This window comes from Phyllobates terribilis, unplaced genomic scaffold (genome assembly GCF_046119375.1).
Source record: "Phyllobates terribilis strain yellow unplaced genomic scaffold, ASM4611937v1 Scaffold_7__3_contigs__length_470593459, whole genome shotgun sequence".
Lineage (NCBI taxonomy): Eukaryota > Metazoa > Chordata > Amphibia > Anura > Dendrobatidae > Phyllobates > Phyllobates terribilis.
The window spans coordinates 318,162,859-318,189,165 of NW_027362767.1; the positions used below are offsets into that span (position 1 = coordinate 318,162,859).

General features: G+C 46.7%; 1 long non-coding RNA gene across 2 annotated transcripts in view; it reads right to left on the reverse strand.

Annotated features, from left to right (window-relative positions):
• LOC141153198 (uncharacterized) overlaps window positions 1-26,307 on the reverse strand; it is a 73,445-nt gene that overhangs the window by 38,557 nt on the left and 8,581 nt on the right. For both annotated transcript variants that reach the window (XR_012247258.1, XR_012247257.1), the window contains exon 2: window positions 13,910-14,151. This is a non-coding gene — a long non-coding RNA (uncharacterized lncRNA). The remainder of the gene's footprint in view (window positions 1-13,909; window positions 14,152-26,307) is intronic.

The window sequence follows — 26,307 nt, forward strand, 5'->3', positions numbered from 1 at the left end:
TTTCTGATGGTTGAACCTGAGCTCAGAGACACGGGAGGCTGTATCAATTCCTGGTAGCATATTTTTTTATAAATAGCTAGATTCGGTTTATTTCCTATAGACAGAATCACCAGGTTTTTGCCTAACAATCTGAGAGCAGCATGATGTAGGAGCAGGTTCCCTGATTTCAGTGATGTATCACTTGCTGGGCTGCTTGCTGTAGTTTTGATAAAATCAGTCTTTTATCAGCAGGGATTATCATTGGGGGACTAGTAAACTTGCTGCCATGTAGTCCTCCATATACATGAGCTGTGTATAACCCCACCCCCACCACTGATTGGCAGCTTTCTGTGTACATTGTGCATAGGCGGAAAGCTGCCAATCAGAGGTGGGGACGGGGTTGTACAATGCTCAGCATTCAGAGGACCGATAGATCTGCAGCAGAAAAACTGTGATTTTATCAAAATGACAGCAAGCAGCACATCTGGAATCAGGGTCTCTGCCCCTACCTCATGCTGCTCTCAGATTGGGTAGCAAAAACCTGGTGATAAATTCCCTATGATGAAACTACTTCCCCCCACCTCCGTCTTGTCTGTTGCCATCTTACAAAAGGCAGTTGTTTTTTTTTTATGTTACTGTTTAAAAAAAAATATCTGTTGTTGATAGCTGTGCTTACATTTGTCATCAAATTTCAATATTAATTAAAACTCCGTCCTGGTAACATCATCTTTTATTTTAATCATCGTAGTCTCATGAAGGAGCTCGTCAGTACAAAAGAGGTTAACTGAGAGAATTAAATCATGCCGTTTTATTGAGACGTTCATGAATAAATTGCAAGCCAGAGCTCCATTAATTCATATTTATGTCTCACTCTGAGCACTCCTCCTATTATTAAAAACAAATCACATGTGTAATTAAAAGTTGCCGTTGAATAAAAAGCGCATTTCCCTCAGAGGAAAAGTTGTAATATATTAGAAACCACAATCTGCGTTAACATTCAGATTTTATTCAGGGAAAATTGTGCCATCAGTGACTTAGCGCACATGTCCTCTGGTCTCCATGGGTGTTCTTCATCAGTTTTATTGGATGTGATGCTATTTTACATACACCTTTATATCAAAGCTGTGAATATAGAATTCTTAATTTTGTTCTCTGTGTGATGTTTTTTTTTTTTCCAAACTAAAAGGTGGTTTCATTAAGTAATATGTGTTCAATCTTCACCTACTAATTATCTTTTCATAAATACAATTATATATATATATATATGAAAGACGTAGCTGAGTAGGGGGGAGTTGCCGGGGCCTAGAGGAGGGCACCAAAAATCTATTATTCTCTGGCCAGGACTGGACCAGATAAGTGCAGGATGGGTTGTTCCGGCAATGGGCGGCATTGGCCTGCCACACCTCCAACAGTATCGGTACCCTCAGAACGTGGCTACTATTAACAACTGTAGAGGAGCAGAGAGCCATTGGCTCCCTGCTCGGTCATTTGGACAGATAGGCTCAGGGGCAGACATACTATTGGTACAACCTATGCAGCAGCACACGAGCCCCAGAGGTAAGGGGGTCACTACCACCTCTAAAGCAGGTGGAATTTTGCGTCATGATGAGCTATTGGACTGCAAAGGGCCCATATACTGCTATTGCACAGGGTGCTCTTCTGTCTGTGTCCACCCCTGGATAGGCTGCAAACTGCTTCTGACCTGCAAGAGGGCAGAGCCATGCTGGGGACGTGAGACTGCAAGATGACATCACTGCATTGCGTCACCTCTGCCGACTGGGAGACTATAGTGAGAAGGAGGAGGGGCACATCACTGGCCCGCATAGGAGTGGGGTGAGTATTAGCTTTTTTTTATACTTTGCAGGTACAGGGGGGCATTATTATTACTATTAGAATACATAATGGAGGATGTGGTGGGTACGATGGACATTATGAGGAGATACAATGAGGGGATTTCTAATAACTTAAAACAGAGGACATTGTAATAAGAAGACCATTGTGCCTCCTTGAAATAATGTCCCCCTGTGCCTCTTTATTATAATAATGTCCTCCGATTATGTCTTATAATAAAGCCCTCCATTGGCCTTATTATAATGCCCCTCATTATTAGTATGTGGAAGTACAGAGGGAACATTATTACTGTGTAGGGGCACTGTTATTATGTGGGGCACAAAAGGAGGGCACTATTACTGTGCAGGGCACAGTGGGGTCACATTTACTGTCTAATGCACTGGTTATAGCACTATATGGGATGTGTAAATAAGGAGGAATGTGATGCGGTTGCTGGAAACGCAGTAAGCCGAAGATGTTTCTGTTTTATATTTTGCAGGGGCAAGTCATGGATGAAAGAAGAGATCATGGCGGTTTGGGCCGAACAGAAGAGAAAAGGAAAGCTGAATGACTATGATCATAGAGAACATCACCGGTGAGTCCCTGGATTTATGTGTACTGTACACACATACAGTGGTGGCCAAAAGTATTGGCACCCCTGCAATTCTGTCAGATAATACTCAGTTTCTTCCTGAAAATGATTGCAATCACAAATTCTTTGGTATTATTATCTTCATTTAATTTGCTTGCAAGGAAAAAACACAAAAGAGAATGAAGCAAAAATCAAATCATTGATCATTTCACACAAAACTCCAAAAATGGGCCAGACAAAAGTATTGGCACCCTCAGCCTAATACTTGGTTGCACAACCTTTAGCCAAAATAACTGCGAACAACCGCTTCCGGTAACCATCAATGAGTTTCTTACAATGCTCTGCTGGAATTGTAGACCATTCTACTTTGGCAAACTGCTCCAGGTCCCTGATATTTGAAGGGTGTCTTCTCCAAACTGCCATTTTGAGATCTCTCCACAGGTGTTCTATTGGGATTCAGGTCTTGACTCATTGCTGGCCACCTTAGAAGTCTCCAGTGCTTTCTCTCAAACCATTTTATAGTGCTTTTTGAAGTGTTTTTTGGGTCATTGTCCTGCTGGAAGACCCATGACCTCTGAGGGAGACCCAGCTTTCTCACACTGGGCCCTACATTATGCTGCAAAATTTGTTGGTAGTCTTCAGACTTCATAATGCCATGCATACGGTCAAGCAGTCCAGTGCCAGAGGCAGCAAAGCAACCCCAAAACATCAGGGAACCTCCGCCATGTTTGACTGTAGGGACCGTGTTCTTTTCTTTGAGTGCCTCTTTTTTTTCCCTGTACACTCTATGTTGATGCTTTTCCCCAAAAAGCTCTACTTTTGTCTCATCTGACCAGAGAACATTCTTCCAAAGAGTTTTAGGCTTTCTCAGGTAAGCTTTGGCAAACTCCAGCCTGGCTTTTTTATGTCTCAGGGTAAGAAGTGGGGTCTTCCTGGGTATCCTACCTTACATTCCCTTTTCATTCAGACGCTGACGGATAGTACGGGTTGACACTGTTGTACCCTCGGACTGCAGGGCAGCTTGAACTTGTTTGGATGTTAGTCGAGGTTCTTTATCCACCATCCGCACAATCTTGCGTTGAAATCTCTCGTCAATTTTTCTTTTCCGTCCACTTCTAGGGAGGTTAGCCACAGTGCCATGGGCTTTAAACTTCTTGATGACACTGCGCACGGAAGACACAGGAACATTCAGGTCTTTGGAGATGGACTTGTAGCCTTGAGATTGCTCATGCTTCCTCACAATTTGGTTTCTCAAGTCCTCAGACAGTTCTTTGGTCTTCTTTCTTTTCTCCATGCTCAATGTGGTACACACAAGGACACAGAACAGAGGTTGAGTCAACTTTAATCCATGTTAACTGGCTGCAAGTGTGATTTAGTTATTGCCAACAGCTGTTAGGTGCCACAGGTAAGTTACAGGTGCTGTTAATTACACGAATTAGAGAAGCTTCACATGATTTTTCAAACAGTGCCAATACTTTTGTCCACCCCCTTTTTTAGGTTTGGTGTGGAATTGTATCCAATTTGACTTTAGGACAATTCTTTTTGTGTTTTTTTCATTGAAGACAAATTAAATGAAGATAATAATACCAAAGAATTTGTGATTGCAATCATTTTCAGGAAGAAACTGAGTATTATCTGACAGAATTGCAGGGGTGCCGATACTTTTGGCCAGCACTGTATATTGCCCGCAGAGCACTGGTGTAGACCTGATATTACCATTATATGGTCACTGTATGGTGGTAAATAGTGATGCGCGAACGTGCTCGGATAAGTGGTTATCCGAGCACGCAAGACTGCTAATTGAGTAGCTTCGGCGTGATTGAAAACTATGTTCGAGTCACCGCGGCTGCATGTGTTACAGCTGTCTAACAGACGCGAAACGAGCAGCCGTGGCGACTCGAACATAGTTTTCAAGCTTGCCGAAGCTACTTGGTTAGCACCCGAACGTGCTCGGATAACCCTTATCCGAGCACATTCGTGCATCACTAGTGGTAAAATCTATTTTTGGTACAGTGGTTTTGGTTAATGATGAGTATGGTGGTATTATCACTACTATAAATGTGGGTAATATTTGGTTATGGGTTGGCGGTATTCCGCTATTATGTTGCCTATTTGTCTTGGTACAGTAATGTTTATTAAAGGGATTGTCCACCCCTGAGTAAATATTCGGCAAACACTGCAGCTTGCAGATTCCTAATGGTGTGTAATATATACACCGTTAGGATTCGGCTTTGGCTGTCAGTTTCAGCAGTCGTCATGTTACTATAAGTATACAATATTTGCATATATGCCATCACATTCTGATTAGAAACAGAACCAATCCTAATGTTGTATATGTGTATAGTAGACACCGTTAGGATTTAAAAAGCTGCACACCCGAAGAACCTGAGTCAGGGGTACCTTCCGTAGGGGTGTCCAACCTAGGGACAGAGTGTAACCCCAATAGGTTTCCCCTAGAGGTGCTGGCAGGAGAGGTCGAGGAGACCCCATTGATCCCCGAACTGGATATGTCCCGGGGCACGTTTGGGACCGCTCAACTACAGGATCCCACCCTGACTCGGGCACGGAAAAGGGTGTTAGAGGTAAATGGTGTAGCTAAACAGCCCGGTGTAGATACTGTGTTTCCATGCATGGTGGTCAACGGTGAGTTGCTCTATAGGGCAGACAAAATCAGGGACGAGGTTGTGGAACAGTTAGTGGTACCTCAGTCGTACCGTCGGGCAGTTCTGGAGATGGCACACACACACCTGCTAGGTGGACACTTAGGGGTTAAAAAGATGCAAGAGCATATCTTGCAGCGGTTCTTTTGGCCAGGGATTTACGCGGAGGTTTAAAAGTACTGCGAATCTTGCCCCGAGTGTCAGCTGTCCACACCCACCGCAAGCTTTCGCAGCCCATTGGTACCTCCGCCAGTGATAGAGGTACCTTTTGAACGGATTGCAATAGATTTGGTAGAGCCCATTGTAAAATCCGCTCATGGCCACCAATATATACTTGTGGTCGTTGACTGTGCCACCCGGTACCCGGAGGCTAGACCGCTACGCCACCCCTCGGCGAAACTGATTGCATGGGAGCTGTTTGCCATGTTCTGTCACCTTGGACTACCTAAAGAGATCCTGAAGGATCAAGGGATCCCTGTTATGTCCAAGGTGACGAGGGAACTGTGCAAACTGCTGAGAATAAAACAATTGCGCACCTCGGTGTACCACCCTCAGACCGACGGGTTAGTAGAAAGGTTCAATAAAACCCTCAAGTCCATGTTAAAAAAGGTGGTTTCTAAGGATGGAAGGGATTGGGACATGTTACTACCCTATTTGATGTTCGCCGTCCGTGAGGTACCCCAGGCTTCCATAGGGTTCTCTCCCTTTGAGTTATTGTACGGCAGACACCCTAGGGGTCTGTTGGACGTAGCCAAAGAGACTCCACATAGGAGTATAATTGAACACGTGGCTAGTATGCAGGACCGGATCATGGCGGTCATGCCCATCGTGAAAGAACATCTGTTAGATGCCCAGGCGGCACGGAGGCGCACATATAATAAAAGAGCTACGGACAGGTCTTTTAACAAGGGCGATCGGGTGGTTGTACCCGTACCCTCAGCCAGGGGTGCATCCGGGGGAGAGGTCAGGATAAGTGATGCTGTAACGGGTCTGGGAGGCGGAACCTCTGAGCAACTTATACAAGGGGGCGGTCCTTGTAAGGAAGCGGGTGGCGACCAGGGAAGACAGGCAGGTAGTCACGGCAGGTGACCGGGACAGTCTCTGGGTAAACGGGCAGGAGGTCACAGCAAGTGACCGGGGCAGTCTCTGGGTGAACGGGCAGGAGGTCACGGCAAGTGACCGGGGCAGTCTCTGGGTGAACGGGCAGAAGGTCACGGCAAGTGACCGGGACAGTCTCTGGGTGAAGGGTAGGTACGACCTGTGACGGCTGAGCCTCCAGGTAGGCTAGCAGGCAGATGGCAGATGTGTGCTCCCAGGTGAGCAGGCGAGAGTCTCTGGATAAGCAGGTGGTCACAGCATGTGACGGCGGAGCCTCCAGGTAGGCTAACAGGCAGGTAGCAGATGAGCGCTCCCAGGTGAGCGGGCAAGAGTCTCTGGACTGGCAGGTGGTCACAGCACGTGACGGCGGAGCCTCCAGGTAGGCTAGCAGACAGGTAGCAGATGAGCGCTCCCAGGTGAGCGGGCAAGAGTCTCTGGACTGGCAGGTGGTCACATCACGTGACGGCGGAGCCTCCAGGTAGGCTAGCAGACAGGTAGCAGATGAGCGCTCCCAGGTGAGCGGGCAAGAGTCTCTGGACTGGCAGGTGGTCACAGCACGTGACGGCGGAACCTCCAGGTAGGCTAGCAGGCAGGTAGCAGGAGGGCTCTCCCAGGTGAGCGGGCAAGCTGGTCCATAGACAGACTGACAGGTGTCGGAAGGCAGACCGTCGGACCTCAGGCTAGCAAGCAGGTAAGCGGATAACAGGCAGGAATCAGACAGCAATCTGGCAGGAAACTGGCAGGTAACTGGCAGGTAACTGGAAACGGGACCTGAGGGCTGAAGCAGAGTAGTGAACAGTGCAACAACATTGCTCGGGCACCTCCATTTTGGAGGAGGTGCCTTATATATGGTGAAGTCCTCCGACCATTGGCCGGGGACTCCTTAGGACGGCGCGCGCGGCCCCTTTAAGAGGGGGGGGGGGTGCGCGCGCCCTAAGCACCGTGGCCGGGAAGGAGCGCGCGCTGCCAGCAGAGCGGGAGGAGGACGCCGGGCTCGGAGCGGAGAGGTGAGGGGAACAGCGTCCCTGCCTAGCAGAGGGCAGGGACGCCGACGCTACAGTACCCCCCCCTTTAGGCCCCCCCTTTTTTAGGCCAGACAGAAATTTAGCAAGGATGAGAGGGGCATGGATGTTCTCCCGGGGCTCCCACGTTCTCTCTTCAGGACCAAACCCCTTCCAATCTACTAGAAAAAAGGTCTTTCCTCTTACCCTTTTTGTGGCCAGAATGTTCTCTACCTCAAACTCGTTTTCAGCGGAAACCGGAGCAGGAGGCGTACCTGTAGACTTGGAAAAAGAGTTAAGTACCACGGGTTTGAGGAGAGATACATGGAAGGAGTTAGGGATCCGCAAGTTGGCCGGGAGTTTCAATTTATAGGCCACCGGGTTGATCTGACTGATGACCTCCAGAGGACCGATGAACCGAGGCCCTAACTTATAGGAAGGAATCTTGAGCCGGACATACTTGGACGAGAGCCAGACCTTATCCCCAGGACGGAATTGAGGAGGATCCAGACGTTTTTTGTCAGCATGTCTTTTCATACGCTCGGACGACTGAAGGAGTGCGGACCGGGTACTCTCCCACATGGAGGAAAATTTGTTAACAAGAGATTCCGCAGCCGGATTATCCACCGAGGTGGAGACGGGAAATGGGATCTGAGGATGCTGACCGAAGACTACAAAACACGGGGATTTGGAGGAAGATTCGCTCTCGTGATTGTTGTAAGAGAATTCGGCCCATGGCAGGAGATCCACCCAGTCAGAATGGTGGGCATTAACGAAGTGCCGGAGGTAACTGGTCAGGATCTGATTGATCCGCTCCACTTGACCATTAGACTGTGGGTGGTAAGCGGAGGAGAAGTCCAGGGTGACGTCTAGCAATTTACAAGTGGCTCTCCAGAAACGTGAGGTGAACTGAACCCCACGATCCGACACGATGTGGAGGGGCAGGCCATGGAGACGGAAGATGTGGCGGATAAAGTCTTTAGCCAGCTCGGGTGCAGACGGGAGGCCTGGCAGGGGAATAAAGTGAGCCATCTTGGAAAAGCGGTCAGCGACCACCCAAATGACCGTACAACCGGCAGAGACGGGGAGATCAGTTATGAAGTCCATAGCAATATGCTGCCAGGGGGCAGCAGGCACAGGAAGCGGAAGGAGGCGACCGGCTGGCAGGTGTCTCGGGACTTTGTTGCGGGCGCAGGACACACAGGCAGAAACAAAGTCTATTACGTCCTTGTGCAGGGTAGGCCACCAGTAGTGCCGGGTAATAAGCTGGAGGGTCTTTTTCTGACCGGCGTGGCCAGCTAGTTTAGACGAATGGCCCCAGTGTAGGATCTTCTCCCGATCAGATACTGAAACGAACGTGTTACCGGGAGGGAGACGATTTAGACTCACGGGAGCCACTTGCATTACTCTGGCGGGATCGATGATATGTTTGGGTTCTTCCTCGAGATTGGACACCAGAAAGGATCGGGACAAGGCGTCTGCTTTGATGTTTTTGCCAGCCGGGCGAAAATGAAGAACAAAATCAAAGCGAGCAAAAAACAAGGACCACCGGGCTTGGCGCGGGTTAAGTCTCTGGGCATGCTGGAGGTAAGCCAAGTTCTTGTGGTCAGTGTAAATTATTACCCGGTGAAGAGCCCCCTCGAGTAGGTAACGCCACTCCTCCAATGCCAGCTTGATGGCCAATAACTCTCGGTCTCCTATGGAATAGTTGCGCTCAGAAGAGGAGAAGAGTTTGGAGAAGAAGCCACAAGTTACCATTCTCCCGGAAGACGATTTTTGGGTAAGTACCGCTCCGGCTCCAGAGGAGGAGGCGTCAACTTCCAGGAATAACTGCTTTTTGCCGTCCGGGCGATGCAGCACCGGGGCGGAAGAGAAGGCCTGTTTTAAGGAAAGAAAGGCCTCCTCTGCTTCGGGCGGCCACTCTCTAGGATTAGTGCCCTTACGGGTGAGCGCGGAAATTGGGGCAGTCCGGGAAGAGAAGTGCGGTATGAAGAGGCGGTAGTAGTTGGCGAAGCCCAGGAACTGCTGAATAGCCTTCAACCCCTCCGGTCGAGGCCATTTCTCGATGGCAGACAGTTTCTCTGGATCCATTCGGAGGCCGGTCTGAGAAATAATGTAGCCCAAAAACGGAAGCGAGGTCTGCTCAAAGAGGCACTTCTCATATTTAGCGAAGAGGTGATTCTGCCTGAGCCTGAGCAGGACCTGACGAACATCCCTCCGGTGAGTCTGGAGATCCGGAGAGAAGACCAAGATGTCGTCCAGGTACACCACTACGCAGGAGTAGAGAAGGTCCCGGAAGATGTCATTGACCAACTCTTGAAAGACGGCAGGAGCATTACAGAGACCAAAGGGCATTACCAGATATTCATAGTGGCCGTCCCGGGTGTTGAATGCCGTCTTCCATTCATCCCCCTGACGGATACGGACCAGGTTGTACGCCCCACGGAGGTCCAGTTTGGTGAAGATTCTAGCCCCCCTCAGACGATCAAATAACTCCGGAATGAGCGGAAGGGGGTACTTATTCTTCACCGTGATCTGGTTAAGGCCTCTATAGTCTATACAGGGACGGAGAGAGCCGTCCTTCTTTTTAACGAAAAAGAAGCCTGCTCCCGCCGGGGAGGTAGATTTCCGGACGAATCCCCGGGCCAGATTCTCCTCAATATATTCGGACATCGACCGGGTCTCAGCAGCGGACAATGGGTAAATACGCCCACGGGGAGGCGTAGTACCGGGTAACAGGTCGATAGGACAGTCGTATGGTCTATGAGGGGGTAATGTCTCTGCCTCCTTTTTATTAAAGACATCAGCAAATGACCAAAAAGGAATCGGAAGTCCAGGTAGATTAGTTGGGGTAGGAGAAGGACGAACGGGATGAACGGGAACCAAACAAGTCTTATGGCAGTCCTGTCCCCAACGAAGGACTTCTCCGGTCTTCCAGTCAAGCACGGGTGCATGTCTCTGGAGCCAAGGTAGGCCTAGTAAGAGGGCGTGAGAGAGTCCAGGCAGAACATGAAAAGAGATGCTCTCAGAATGCAGCATTCCCACCTGCAGAGTAATGGATTCGGTGATGAGTTGGATGGGACGTGGTAAGAGGCCCCCATCCACGGCAGCGACAGATAAGGGTACAGCCAGAGGTTTGGTGGGAATGCGGTGTTTTTCTACCAGGGACTGTGAAATAAGATTCCCGGCTGCTCCAGAGTCAAGTTGGGCTAGTTCGAAAAAACGGTTCTCCCCGCAGATAATTGAGACTGACAGCAGCAGAGATGGAGAGGATTTATTCTTGTCTAGATCGACCTGTCTGAGCGAACCTAGACACAGGCGTTTCCCGACCTCTCCGGGCAGGTACGGATCCGGTGCTCCTTGCTGCCACAGTAGAAGCAGCTCCCCTCGGCACGGCGTAAGTCCTGACGGGTTTTGACCATCTTGGTCTGGTCGACCTGCATAGGCTCAGGAGAGTGTACCTGGGGAGAAACGGAGGGAGTGACGGATTTCTGGAAGGTAGGAGCTAGACGAGGAAACCTCCTCTCACGGGTGACCTCTTTGGCACGCTCCTGGAACCGTAGGTCAATCCGGGTGGCAAGAGTTATTAAGTCATCGAGAGTGGTAGGAATGTCCCGACCGGCGAGTTCATCTTTAATACGGCCGGACAGACCCTCCCAGAAGACAGACACCAGAGCGTCGTTATCCCAGGCCAGCTCCGAGGCAAGGGTACGGAACCGTATGGCATATTGGCCCACGATGAGGCTTCCCTGACGGAGGCGTAGCAGAGACGATGCGGATGAGGTCTTCCGTCCGGGTTCGTCGAAGACTTTCCGGAAAGCCGTGAGAAAGGCAGGCAAGTCGGACACCAGGGGGTCTCCTCTCTCCCATAGAGGATTTAGCCAAGCCAGTGCCTCCCCCGTGAGATGGGACATGATGAAGGCTACTTTGGCCCGGTCGGAGTTAAACTGGTGGGACAGGAGTTCAAAGTGCAAGGTGCACTGGTTTATGAAGCCCCGAGCCAGAGCGGAGTCGCCTCCGAAGCGAGGAGGTGCAGAAAGCCGGGGTCCGGAGCAGGATACCATGGTATTGGTGGGCAGCGGAGCTGCCGGGTTGCGAGTCAAGACACTAGCGGTGGTTGCTGGTGGAGCAGTCAGAGTGTCCAGGCGAGAATTGACATTCCGCAGGTGACTCAGGATGGACTCCTGTTGGGACCTCTGACGGGACAGTTCATGACAAAGGTCCGAGAGCGAGGGAGCTTGGGTGCCACCGGGTTCCATGGCCCGAGCAAACTGTAACGGGTCTGAGAGGCGGAACCTCTGAGCAACTATACAAGGGGGCGGTCCGTGTAAGGAAGCGGGTGGCGACCAGGGAAGACAGGCAGGTAGTCACGGCAGGTGACCGGGACAGTCTCTGGGTAAACGGGCAGGAGGTCACAGCAAGTGACCGGGGCAGTCTCTGGGTGAACGGGCAGGAGGTCACGGCAAGTGACCGGGGCAGTCTCTGGGTGAACGGGCAGAAGGTCACGGCAAGTGACCGGGACAGTCTCTGGGTGAAGGGTAGGTACGACCTGTGACGGCTGAGCCTCCAGGTAGGCTAGCAGGCAGATGGCAGATGTGGGCTCCCAGGTGAGCAGGCGAGAGTCTCTGGATAAGCAGGTGGTCACAGCATGTGACGGCAGAGCCTCCAGGTAGGCTAACAGGCAGGTAGCAGATGAGCGCTCCCAGGTGAGCGGGCAAGAGTCTCTGGACTGGCAGGTGGTCACAGCACGTGACGGCGGAGCCTCCAGGTAGGCTAGCAGACAGGTAGCAGATGAGCGCTCCCAGGTGAGCGGGCAAGAGTCTCTGGACTGGCAGGTGGTCACAGCACGTGACGGCGGAGCCTCCAGGTAGGCTAGCAGACAGGTAGCAGATGAGCGCTCCCAGGTGAGCGGGCAAGAGTCTCTGGACTGGCAGGTGGTCACAGCACGTGACGGCGGAACCTCCAGGTAGGCTAGCAGGCAGGTAGCAGGAGGGCTCTCCCAGGTGAGCGGGCAAGCTGGTCCATAGACAGACTGACAGGTGTCGGAAGGCAGACCGTCGGACCTCAGGCTAGCAAGCAGGTAAGCGGATAACAGGCAGGAATCAGACAGCAATCTGGCAGGAAACTGGCAGGTAACTGGCAGGTAACTGGAAACGGGACCTGAGGGCTGAAGCAGAGTAGTGAACAGTGCAACAACATTGCTCGGGCACCTCCATTTTGGAGGAGGTGCCTTATATATGGTGAAGTCCTCCGACCATTGGCCGGGGACTCCTTAGGACGGCGCGCGTGGCCCCTTTAAGAGGGGGGGAGCGCGCGCGCCCTAAGCACCGTGGCCGGGAAGGAGCGCGCGCTGCCAGCAGAGTGGGAGGAGGACGCCGGGCTCGGAACGGAGAGGTGAGGGGAACAGCGTCCCTGCCTAGCAGAGGGCAGGGACGCCGACGCTACAGATGCTCTCACTAAACAGCAGCGATGGGAGCTCACTGGTGCAGCAGAATACCGACGTGTTCTCAGAGCTACCGGGTAGCACTGCGGTTCTCCAACCTGACATAGTCACCAAACCTGGGGTAAGGGTACGAATGAGACCGTACCGGTTACCCGAAGCCTGGAGGCAAGCCGGCATGGCTGAGGTAAAACAAATGCTCCAGTTAGGAGTCATCGAAGAATGCGCGAGTCACCAGGCCGTTTCTGTCACTGCAAAATTTCAGTCTCTCTGTAGAAGTCGCAGGCAAACGTGGATGCCCTGTCCCGGGCACCATGTATGGTGACAAATATTCAACCCTACAAGTTTGAACAGAGGGGGGGGATATGTGAGGCAGTGACTGGGGTCGTATACGAGGGACGTTATATATCCCCAGATAGTGTACAGAGACCTATTAAAACCATTGGAGTGCATAGCAGTCACAGACACACCTGCGGCTGCAATGCAGAAATTGCGGTGAGCGTGCATAAATGAATGCCCACAAATATCAATGAACTTATTGCAGAAGTTATTGCTGCTAAAGGTGATTCTACAAGCAAATAATTCATGGTGTATACTTACTTTTTCACTTACTATTTCTGCTTTTTGTCCTAATTTTGTTAAATAATGATTCTATGTAATTTGTCTTGTGTTGTTCACCTGGAGTTGCATTTACCAAATTTTAAGATCTTCTAAGGACCAGATGTATTATTATTGCTATGTCCTCATATGTGAGAAAATTTGTTAAGAGGCTTTTACACTGCAAGATAATCATGATCGAGTGATGTCAAAAATGCTTGTATCATGATTATCTTGCCGTGTAAAGAGGCTGCCGATCACCAGACGAATAAACAAAACACTCGTTCATAGGGTGAAATGATATTTTGTGACTCATGAAAGATTGTCATTCTTAGCTGTGCATTGTCCTGTATAAACAGGACTCGTGCTGCCGAGAACCAACGGAGCCTATGTGCACTGAGCGATCTAGTATGGATCGCTCAGTGCATATTGTTTACTTTGGTCTGCTGGTGTAAACAGACATTTAAATGACTGCCAATTGATAAAAGTTTACTGATTGGAGGTCATATCATTCTGCTGGTTGGTCCATGAAAACTGACCCTTTCTCTTAAAGCTGTATGAAATGTTAGTTTTTTTGGCCCCCTGTGTAATGTTACACTCCCATCCCAGGTATCCTGGGCTTCGCTCCCTTCTCCTGGGTCCGCTGCCCTCTGTTAAACTCCACGTCGGGTTTTGCAGGCTGTCCGACGTGGATCAATTCAAACACACACACCTGTGTTTTGGGATTGAGTTTCTAGGCCTTTATGTTTGGTGTGCTACACTTTTCGGTGCATACTGTGCTTTACTTGATTCCATCCATGCTGGGTACCACTGCATCCGTTCTGCTGCTCCCGAGATTCCAGAGTGTGCCAAGTCATCGCTGCCCACGTGCTAGAATTGGGCTTAGAAGATCCACCTCACCTGGAGAGCCTTGACATTTAATTGACCATGTTGTTTTGTTCACCGCTGTTACAGCTGTAAAATGAATGGGCAATGAATGAGTTAAAGGGATTATCCATCCAAAAAATATAATATCTCCCGATGATGTCTAGACATGGGCATATGACCACTGCAACTAATCACTTGCTGTAGGGGGGGTCATCACTGCAGCCAGTGAAACACCAGGAGGTGCAGACACCAGTGAAGACCAGAAAGCCCCGAAATGGGAGCAGTAGAGGATCATTTAGGTGACTATGACATTCTTGTAATTTTAACTCATAATAATAAGCAGTTAAAAAAAAAATGTTGGCCGGATAACCCCTTTAATATTCAATTATTAATTTTTTTTTTAGTGAGAATTTTTACATCATGTTGACTTCACATTTGTCCTAAAAACCTCTGTTTGACATTCTGTTTGACAATAGCATTAAAACATTAATGAGATTATCACAAATTTCCTGTGTCTGAGCATTGCCACTTTGTTTTGTCTCTAGCACAGCAGGGAGTAAGGGTGTCGTAAGCCGGAGGTTACAGTTCTAGAGGAACACCCCGCATTCCAGCTTGTTACCGTCAGACTGCTGAGAAACGCCGGAGAAAACGTAACAGCGATAAAAAAAATCGGAATTATTTTTGTTCATAATATTCCAAATTCTGTTGTAATCTGCAGATTAGGTGTATGGTAATCATGCTGCGGAGTCACCTGTACAATCTCATCTAACAATGTCAGCCTGGGGGAACGTAAGGTAGGCACAGAACAAGCCGCTTTTACAATGATATTCTACTTATGTGGGTTATTTAAATTCACCTCCCATTGTGACACTTGCTGCTTTGTTTTAAGCTTATTCCGACATTCCCCGCTCACGTGTCATCCTCACAGTCTGAGGGATTTCAGCTGCTAAGTATGTTTTCTTGCGTCTTTCACCCGTTTTTTTCTTATTCTCTTAGAGGAAGCTGCACTGACTGTTTTTCATTATCGTAGCCATATGTTACATGGTGTTATACTGTCCAAACAAACACCAGTGAATGGCGATATATAAAACAGGGATGAAAATTTTCACCTGGGCAATAGAATCAAAGAGTTAGAGAAGATTCTGAGTTTCTTAAAGGGGTTATCTGGGGCTCTTTTTTTCTATTGGGTTATGCCCTTGTTGGCAGGTATTCAATGCCTAACTGCCTGTTCTGCTGTGCGATGATCGGTCACAGACTGCTCTTGGTGACGATTCTCCTGCTTCCTGTGACGTCACGTTGACAGAGCAGTTCCTTCTGTTCCACTCTGCTCTATTGACGGGGCGTCACTGCCAAAGTTATGTTGATTGACAGCTGGCTCAGCCTAATGCAGTGGGGAGCTGGTTGTCAATCAACATCTGTCAATGTGTTGTCCAGGAAGCAGAAGATCAGCCGCTAGTGGCAGTCCGTGACCACTCTGATCAGGGAGAGATTGTTGCACAGTAGAATAGGCAGGTAGTTAGCAACTACCTGCTGATAAGTGCTTAGCCCCATAGAAAAAAATTAAGTCAACCTCTTTAAATAAACAGAATTTCATCCCTATAGAGATGCACCTTTATTTTTGTACAGTCGTGGACATGGTGGTGTCATACAGGACCATTATTGGACCATGACAAGCAGAGAGAATTGACATCTGAGACCACTAATGGTGAGATTGTTCCAATATTTATTGATGGAATGTTTTGGTGAATGTTTCCTGCCTGTTTACATGGAGCTCTCCCCATTATTTGTATATTAATGCCCATGATTCTTGTTTCTGATTATATATAGACCAGATATGATACGTGATTAACTATTGCTGAGACAGGACTTATGACCCTGTAGAGGTTATTGCATGTATATAGTAGTCTGTTACTGCTATATATTATATCTTTCTACCTTATGCACTTTTGATCCTTAGGGACAATCATTTTTAAGATTCACTTTTGTGTGTTTAGTTGTTTTAAAAAATAGATTAAAAGTTACATTTTCATTACATTCCACCATTTGCTAGCGCAAGCATTTCATTCCTGTGTCTTCCTCAGGATGCCCCAGATGAAGCATTAGCGAAACGTGTGTCAGGTGTGTTTCCCTACAGATAGGTATACGTATTTCTTTCTGAATGGCTTAATTTTTGATACTTACATTTTCTGGCTGTGTGCTCTTACTTTTGTTTGTTGAGCTATTTATATTTCACCCCATTTATGGTTTGATTGTGACTACACAGTCCAGACAACACTATTGTAATGTAATAGCCACTCTCCATGCATATATATTTTTCCATGAAAGTTATGTCTGTGTTCTTCTACCTCTTTTTAACTATTTTGATTTTTATTAATGTCATTAATAAAGGATCTACATTTATTTATATCTGTGTCAGGCCTGTGTTTCTCTGCTCCTGTTTTATCCCTTTTGGTTATGCCTTGAGACACACTACCTGGCTGTGTAGGTTATTGATTCAAACTGAGTTCAATTGCTGCTGCTCCACTGATTCTAAAACTTTTTTATTTTCTGTGCCCCCTTCTTTCCAAAGTTATATCCCCCGGTAATAATGGTGCAAATTTCCGCTTCAACCAATTGGGCGTAAAACACAGAACTTCTCTCTGGGTATTTTCTTTTTATCCTCTATGTCAGAAGTTCTGTGGTATATGCTCAATTGGTTGGATTGAAAAGATGCATATTTATTACCACAATTTTGGAACGGGGGGGGCACAGAAAAAAAAAGAGAAAAACTGTTCCAGAATCAGTGAAGCAGCACCAATTGGAGGAAGTACTCAGTTTAAATAAAACAAAATCCATTGAAAGGTCCTCTATAACTAGTTTTCCAGGCGATGTGGATAGAACTGAGACAAATAAATGTGGGGAAGTTACTGCAATGCCAGTAGTAATTGTTGTTTCGTAATTTCCATGCTAGGTCAGGTCATGCCTCACACATGTGTTTCCCATCCGATCATCGTGCTGACACACACTTTGATAGCAACTGTTATCTTCTAGGGTAGGGAATTTTTATGTGGGTCGAAAGATGATCTGATCTGAAGGAGTAAAGTATTTTGACCAGTGAAGGCAGTAGATGACTAAGCGCTTAAGCATGTGAGATATGTAACCTAGAGTATGAAGCACAACCACCGGCAAACAGAAAACGCCTCCTGATCCGGCAGGCTCAATAGCTCCCATGTGATACTACCAATGCTTGGCTTGCAGTGACTTTCTGTCGGCAAAATCCACTGTTTGCCAGGGGTGTCAGGAGCGGGATCAGGACAGTCAGTGGTAGGGGGTGCATTTTGAAGAGTTAACCCCCATAAGCTGGTCATACACGTAAGGTAGTTCTCAGACAAGCACTTATACAACCAAAAGCCATCTCCTCTTACCTCCCCATAAGCAATGGGGTGGGACTGACAAGCCGCTGCTTGACACAATAATGGCTGTTTAGAAAACAATGGGAAAGGTTTATTAATACTTAGAATAAGACAGTATAAAATTTAACAAGTCAGGGAAAAACTAGGCAAACAGTAGCATACAGTGAATCATGAATTTGGTTCACAGGTGTGTAGGTGTTGCGGTCGAACTGGGGTCTTGGAACTTAGGGGGACCCAAAAGGTTTCCATTCTTGTGCAGTTCATGATTGAAGGGGCTGTCTAGAATTAGGCTACAAGTCTGCAGTCGCTCTGTGTGAATGCAGACTTGTGAATTTTCACATTGTGCGCACTGCGCGCTATGAGGATTCTCCAGTGCCGGTCATATAACCGCAAGTGTGTGGTTTTTAGAATCCCAGCTACATTTTGAATAGATGTGTCTGGCCTCGCTTAATACACCTGCACTGGGAGAGGCGTCTCCAATCAAGTCGGCACGTGACCACATGCATGCAAATTACATACCTGCGGTATTCTCGGCACCGGAGAATCCTCACAGTACGCAGTGTGTACGATGTGAGGATACACAAGCCTGCAGTCACATAGAGTGACTGCAGACTTATAGACTAAGGCAGGACACCCCCTTTAACACTGCAATGGATAGGATAAGCTTTGAAATTTATTTTTCATCAGTGAGAATAACTGCTTAAAAACTGATGGCAAAAGCTGACACCCTGAACAAATACTGAAAAAACTCAGATAAAAAACTCTGATGACAATAGTGTTTGAAAAAAGAATTGTTGCGGTTGCTTAAAAGCACATTGAATGCATAATACCGATACCCTGTGCAAAACAAGTTAATAGGAATTTCAATGAGTGATTTAAAGAGCAGGCATTTTTTAACATGCATTGTAGATTAGGTATTTCAAATTCATACCAGAATATATTTCAAAGCAAAAATATACCTCTAAGGCTGTGAAAATGTATCTATGTGAGTGACTTTAGATACTGTATATTTTTTATGAAATGGTAAACATAATTGTTTTCAAATTAAAAAAAAGAAACATCTGTATGACATGTCCTGGTGCTATCCAGTTTTTTCAGGGATAGTACACTGACCCGTAGGGTGTATTCAGACGTCCGTACAAATTGTTCTGAGATCGGACCACAATGCACAGACTGACCGCAGGTCTCCTGTAGAAATATGATAATTTATGAAATACTTGCTCCGATCTGGAGACCCGCGGCCAATCTGTGCATTTAGGTCTGATCTCGGGCCGATTTGCACGGACTGAGTGCACCCATAGAGTTTCATTGAGTCATACACACATCAGTTTTAACATTGAATCTGTATCTCCGTTCTGTGAGACTCCGATCATGTCCTATTCTCATCCATTTTTCGGATCAGACTCGGCCATTAAAGTGTTCAGTGATCTATGAATAACAGATGACACACAGATAGTTTTATCTGTTTTTAATTGATTCATTGCCAAGAGTCAATGGATAAAAAAAAAGTTCAGAAAGTCTTCAATATGAAAAAAAAAAAGGATGTGAAAAAAATCATGCAACTAGGATGACACCTGAGCAAAAAAAAATCAGTCGGTTTCATTCAGGTGGTAAATCTCGCTCACAAGAATGTGTGAATTTAGCCTAAGACAAGGGGGCTTGAGGACCCACCTAATTTAGCTGAATTCTGAGAACTGGAGAAAGAGACACAAAAGAATAAGTTTTGTTTTGTTTTAACTAGTTTTATTTCTAAATAGTTTAAAACTCATGATTTGGCCAAGATTTTGAAGAAAAGATGAACTGTTTAAGTGTGTCAGTATTTTTTTTAAGAAAAAAAGGAAGAACAGTGCACAGCGCACAACAAATGCTTGATACAATTTATCACTTTTTAACACTCAGAAGCCATATCCGCTTGTAGGCAATGTTCAGCAATACTTCAGTCTTATCACCTTTCCTTATGAGGACATTACTGTTTATCTACAAAGAAACAGGGTCCATCTAGAGCTCCCAGTTTATATCTTTTTTTATTTTTGAGAAAAAAAGTTGTGTTTTGCAAGCCGCACACAGCTGATAAAAGTCAGGAAGTTTCCATTATCTGTTCTGTATTCCGAATTTTACTTACAGACTAAAAGCCTCTATCTGGCTTTTATTAGTCACTGTTTATCATTATCACTTTAGCTGCACTTCTGCCTAAATTCAGTATGCAGCAGTGAAGAGATTCCCTCCCTCATTTATATTTCGAGCATGTACAACTAAAGTACTGTTCTTACAAAGCAGTCATAAAAATCATATTCAGGACCAGAAGCTGACCAGAAATGTAGATTTTTCTTTATTAAAGTGTTGCATTTATCAAATTATGTGGATATTAAGGAGGGTGTCAAATTAAAATCTTTTATATCCATAAGCCCAGGGGAAAATAAATGAACCACAATTTTAGCTTCTTCATGCATTAGTCTATTTTTGTACGTTTGTTGTTATTTTTTACATATAGATCGCAGACCCATTGCAATCAATTTGCTTTTTCACGTCCTATTTTTTTTTTTTGCAGACTGATTGGCTACAGAAAAACTCCAGACATGCCTTACTTTGATCTATGTTGCAGATCATAATTCATTAATGCAAGTCAATGACCCTGTGAAAAAAATGGATAGCACATGAATGTCAGCCCTATGCTGTCTGTTTTTTACTGCTTTACTGTATTTTCTTCATGTGAGAAAAGCAGATTCAACAAAGACTGTAAAGACTGACACATCGACTAAAAATGGTCCAGCACGCTGAAAAAACATGGAACATTTTTCACATGAAAAAAACAAACAAACTGATGTTGGAAACTAACGATACTCACGATCTGCAGGTCCAGTGACGCTCCCTCATCGCTATCCACAGTCGTCTCAGTCACAACTTCAGCCAATCACTGGCCTTAGCAGTACAGTCATGGCCAAAAGTTTTGAGAATGACACCAAAATTATATTTTCACATGATCTGCTGGCCTCTGGTTTTTATTAGTGTTTGTCTGATGTTTATATCACATACAGAAATATAATTGCAATCATATTATGAGTACCAATAGGTTATATTGACAGTTAGAATGAGTTAATGCAGCAAGTCAATATTTGCAGTGTTGCCCCTTCTTCTTCAAGACCTCTGTAATTCTCCCTGGCATGCTCTCAATCAACTTTTGGACCAAATCCTGACTGATAGCAGTCCATTCTTGCATAATCAATGCTTGCATTTTGCCAGAATTTGTTGGTTTTTGTTTGTCCACCCATCTCTTGATGATTGACCACAAGTTCTCAATGGGATTAAGATCTGGGGAGTTTCCAGGCCATGGACCCAAAATCTCTATGTTTTGTTCCATGAGCCATTTAGTTATAACCTTTGCTTTATGGCAAGGTGCTCCATCATGCTGGAAAAGGCATTGTTGGGCGCCAAACTGCTCTTGGACGGTTGGGAGAAGTTGCTCTTGGAGGACATTCTGGTACCATTCTTTATTCATGGCTGTGTTTTTAGGCAAGACTGTGAGTGAGCCGATTCCCTTGGCTGAGAAGCAACCCCACACATGAATGGTTTCAGGATGCTTTACAGTTGGCATGAGACAAGACTGGTGGTAGCGCTCACCTCTTCTTCTCCGAATAAGCTGTTTTCCAGATGTCCCAAACAATCGAAAAGGGGATTCATCAGAGAAAATGACTTTGCCCCAGTCCTCAGCAGTCCACTCCCTGTACCTTTTGCAGAATATCAGTCGGTCCCTGATGTTTTTTCTGGAGAGAAGTGGCTTCTTTGCTGCCCTCCTTGAAACCAGCCCTTGCTCAAAGAGTCTCCGCCTCACAGTGCGTGCAGAAGCACTCACACCAGCCTGCTGCCATTCCTGAGCAAGCTTGGCACTGCTGGTAGTCCGATCCCGCAGCTGAAACAGTTTTAAGATACGGTCCTGGCGCTTGCTGGTCTTTCTTGGGCGCCCTGGAGCCTTTTTGACAACAATGGAAGCTCTCTCCTTGAAATTCTTGATGATGCGATAGATTGTTGACTGAGGTGCAATCTTTGTAGCTGCGATACTCTTCCCTGTTAGGCCATTTTTGTGTAGTGCAATGATGGCTGCACATGTTTCTTTAGAGATAACCATGGTTAACTGAAGAGAAACAATGATACCAAGAACCAGCCTCCTTTTAAAGTGTCCAGTGATGTCATTCTTACTTAATCATGACTGATTGGTCGCCAGCCCTGTCCTTATCAACACCCACACCTGTGTTAATGGATCAATCACTAAAACGATGTTAGCTGCTCCTTTTAAGGCAGGACTGCAATGATGTTGAAATGTGTTTTGGGGGTTAAAGTTCATTTTCTGGGCAAATATTGACTTTGCAAGTACAGTAATTGCTGTTAAGCTGATCACTCTTTGACATTCAGGAGTATATGCAAATTGCCATTACAAAAAATGAAGCAGTAAACTTTGGAAAAATTACTATTTGTCTCATTCTCAATACTTTTGGCCATGACTGTAATGCCAACAAGCCCAGAGACAACTGAAGGCTATGAACAAAGACTGGGGTCAACTGCAGAGAGATATCGCTTAAAGGGGTTATTCAGGTTTTTCACAAAGTCTGCAGTCAATTTATGTGACTGCAGATTTGTGAATCTTTACATCGCACTCAGCATGCTCTGTGAGGTATCTCCAGTGCTGGTGGCTAGACGAGCGGTCATGTTACTGCAAGTACGTGATATGCATGCTCCCGGCCAGATTCCAACTAGACCTACAAGTAAACTGAACGAGGATGTGCACATCTAGTCTGAATGTGGCCGGGAGCATGCATATTGCATACATGTGGTCACATCACCGCTCGGTCTCACCTGTGGCACCAAGGAATATTGACAATGCGCGCTGTGTGCGATGTGAGGATTCACAAGTCTGCAGTCACATAGAATTGCTGCAGATTTTCCTGATAAATGTGGGCAACCCCTTTAACCAGTGGACGATAAGTACCACTGTTTTTTTTTTTTTTTCATAGCACGAGCCTACGGACATAAAAGTAAATGTAAAACCTCTTTAATATTTTAAACATACAGTATGAAATTATATTCTTCTAATGACTAAGTTAAAAGGGTTCTCCTCTGCCGTTGCAAGGGATATGTAACATTACATGGCAGTGATGTAAATGAGTATCTCTCCTTTCTGACTCATAGGTATCTATATGCAAAAGAATAATGCAAATGCAAAGCAATCAGTTTTAAATGTGGTTGGAATACTTGCTTTGCACCGCAAAGAACCCCCCCAGACCCACTTACTTCCAAGACAGTGGAATTGTGGGTAGGTTATGAGTACACATCATTAACAGATGACATGCGAATGTCTAAATGCCACCAAAGTGAAACTAATCTAAAGAGCAGGGGGATATAACAAGTAACTGTGTGACCTCATGGAATTAAACCTCACTGCAAATTATCAGCAAAATCCAACACAGTGCTTATGTAGTGGTATAGCAGAGTTGACTCAGTGGCAGAGCTCAGTTTATTAGAGCGTTCAATTCAGAACATGTACAGCAGTATAGCAGAGTTGCCACGGAGCCGAGTTTTTGACAGAGTCCAATCAGGGCTGGCAAAGTGGTATAGCAGAGTTGGTGTAGCAAAGCTAACCAGTGCAATAGCAGGCTGCTTGCGATATAGTAGAGCTGAGTATGTCAGGAGGCTCTAATAGTGCAGGAAGGCAGCCCACAGTAGAGATTACATGTGGGGACGCATACTACCTGAATACTCAGGCGGTGAACCAGTGCCTGAGCCAACCTAAAAAGGCCTGGAAGCATGATGTCAGGGGTGCATACCAGGAATGCACCAAGGAACATAGTGAGCCAGTGGCAGGAGAGGACACAGTGACCGGCCCTGGAAATGGGAGAACTGAGTAACATAGAAGAAGGATAAAGCACACAGTGACATCACTGGATATGAAATAAATATACTTCATTTATCTAAATTGTGTAAAAGAAAAACTGTCCAGTAATAACATCTAAACCAACAAATTTCAGCTTTTATTACTTGAACTGATCTGGTAAAATACAATCTCACTGTTTTCAAGGCATTGAGGTACTAAGTCCCATATCCTATCCATATGTTGCTGCAGATTTTTTTGGTGCTAAATCCATGAAAAGCGCAGCCATTATTTTTATTCTTTGTTTACTTATATAGCACTATCATATTCCACAGCGCTTTACAGAAATAATCATCACTGTCCCCATTGGGGATCACAATCTAAATGACCTATCTGTATGTCTTTGGAGTGTGGGAGGAAACCGGAGAACCCGTACTTACCAATACACGGTCACAATGTTAATGCACTACAAGATGCTACAGGCCTCCATGATAAAAGGTGCAGGTGTGTCACCCCAGGCCTGGATGCCACAAACTTGTAAGGCTGTGTCTGAGTGCAGGAGGGAGGTTCTCTGGTCATGGACCATTTGCATGCAGCACCTCCTGTCCCAGGCCAGTAGGGGTAGCAGGCTGCCCCTATAAAAACTGGTACTGAGGGCAGGGTTAGAGAGACCAGGACCCGCTTCTGAAGTATCCAGAAGGGTTCCCGGAAGCAGAGGGACAGGTCAGCCGCAGCTGAGGAGTCCAGGAGGCATAGGAGGAACACCAAGCCAGGGACAGAGGCGACGAGAGCCGGTCCTGGCAGAGAGAGACGACACAACCGGACACTGGGGTCCGAGGCTGTCAGGGTTGCAGGTCCTGCAGCAGAAAACCAACCCGCAAGGGATTTCAGGTCCCTTGGCCTAAGAAGCCTGGAGGCTCCGCCACACAGAGGGACCGGTACAGCACGGAGAAGCTACAGGTACCTAAGGCCCGAGTCGCAAGCCATACAGGCGTAGTACACGGCAAGCTCAGGGACGTGGGCTATCATACCACTAAAGGGGGAGATAGTCAGCAAGGGCAGAGAGAGAGAACGGTAGGCCTACCCACTCACCCTGACCAGCGGAGCTCGCCCGAATGCCCTCAGACACCCAGGTCCATTCCTACCCTGTACTCCTGGTGGGTCTGTGATAAGATCAGTAAAAGACCCCGGACTGCATTCTTGGACTCTGTGTGGTTACTGCTGCGCCTGCACCATCACCCCCAGCATCCTATTACCTGCCCTGAGGTTACACTCCTCCCGTGGGGAGTCATACTATTCCCTGCAGCATCCCCAACACCAGCCTCAGCGGTCTGCCTTGCAGCGGCGGTCCTCCCTGACCGCAATCCACGGGTGGCGTAGTCGGACATTACCTACAGCACATCATAGACTACCACTGGTCTGACCACCCTGAGCCACGGGACCGGGTCGCCACTACTACTCCCAGCATTGCCCTGAAGTCCGGTCTCGAGTGCCCCACAGCCCAGGGGGCGAGTCACAGGCAGCACAGGTGCAAATACTGATGAAACGCCCACTCACAAATCTAACATTCTTAGGTGGAGGATGGTTAGTACTGTATAGGGCACCAGTCACACAGATACATGCAGTGCACCATGCTGGCTTACAGCCTATTGGTTATGCCTATACTGTTAGATGAATCAGGCGGCCCATAACTCTAGAAGTGCACCCCACAGGTGGTGGATCCATGACAAAATCCACCCAACAATCTTTCTTTTGCAGCCTATAGTTGTACAGTGGGGAAAAAAAGTATTTAGTTAGCCACCAATTGTGCACGTTCTCCCACTTAAAAAGATGAGAGAGGCCTGTAATTGACATCATAGGTAGACCTCAACTATGAGAGACAAAATGTGAAAACAAATCCTGAAAATCACATTGTCTGATTTGGAAAGAAATTTTTTTCAAATTTTGGTGGAAAATAAGTATTTGGTCAATTACAAACAAGCACGATTTCTGTCTCTCACAGACCTGTAACTTCTTCTTTAAGAGGCTCCTCTGTCCTCCACTCATTACCTGTAGTACTGGCACCTGTTTGAACTTGTTATCAGTATAAAAGACACCTGTCCGCAACCTCAAACAGTCACATTCCAAACTCCACTATGGAGAAGACCAAAGAGCTGTCGAAGGACACCAGCAAAATTGTAGCCCTGCACCAGGGTGGGAAGACTGAATCTGCAATAGGCAAGCAGCTTGATGTGAAGAAATCAACTGTGGGAGCAATAATTCGAAAATGGAAGACATACAAGACCACTGATAATCTCCCTCGATCTAGGGCTCCACATAAGATCTCATCCCGTGGGGTCAAGCTGATCTCAAGAACGATGAGCAAAAATCTCAGAAGCACACGGGGGGACCTAGTGAATGACCTGCAGAGAGCTGGGACCAACGTTACCCAGGCTACCATCAGTAACACACTACGCCGCCAGGGACTCAAATCCTGCAGTGCCAGACGTGTCCCCCTGCTTAAGCCATTACATGTCCAGGCCCGTCTGAAGTTTGCTAGAGAGCATTTGGATGATCCAGAAGAGTATTGGGAGAATGTCATATGGGCAGATGAAACCAAAGTAGAACTGTTTGGTAGAAACACAACTCGTCGTGTTTGGAGGAGAAAGAATGCTGAGTTGCATCCAAAGAACACCATACCTACTCTGAAGCATGGGGGTGGCAACATCATGCTTTGGGGATGTTTCTCTGCCAAGGGACAAGGACGACTGATCCATATACATGAAAGAATGAATGGGGCCATGTATTATGAGATTTTGAGTGCAAACCTCCTTCCATCAGCGAGGACATTGAAGATGAAACGTGGCTGGGTCTTTCAGCATAACAATGGTCCCAAGCACACCACCAGGGCAACGAAGGAGTGGCTTTGTAAGAAGCATTTCAAGGTTGTGGAGGAGCCTAGCCAGTCTCCAGATCTAAACCCTATAGAAAAACTTTGGAGGGAGTTGAAAG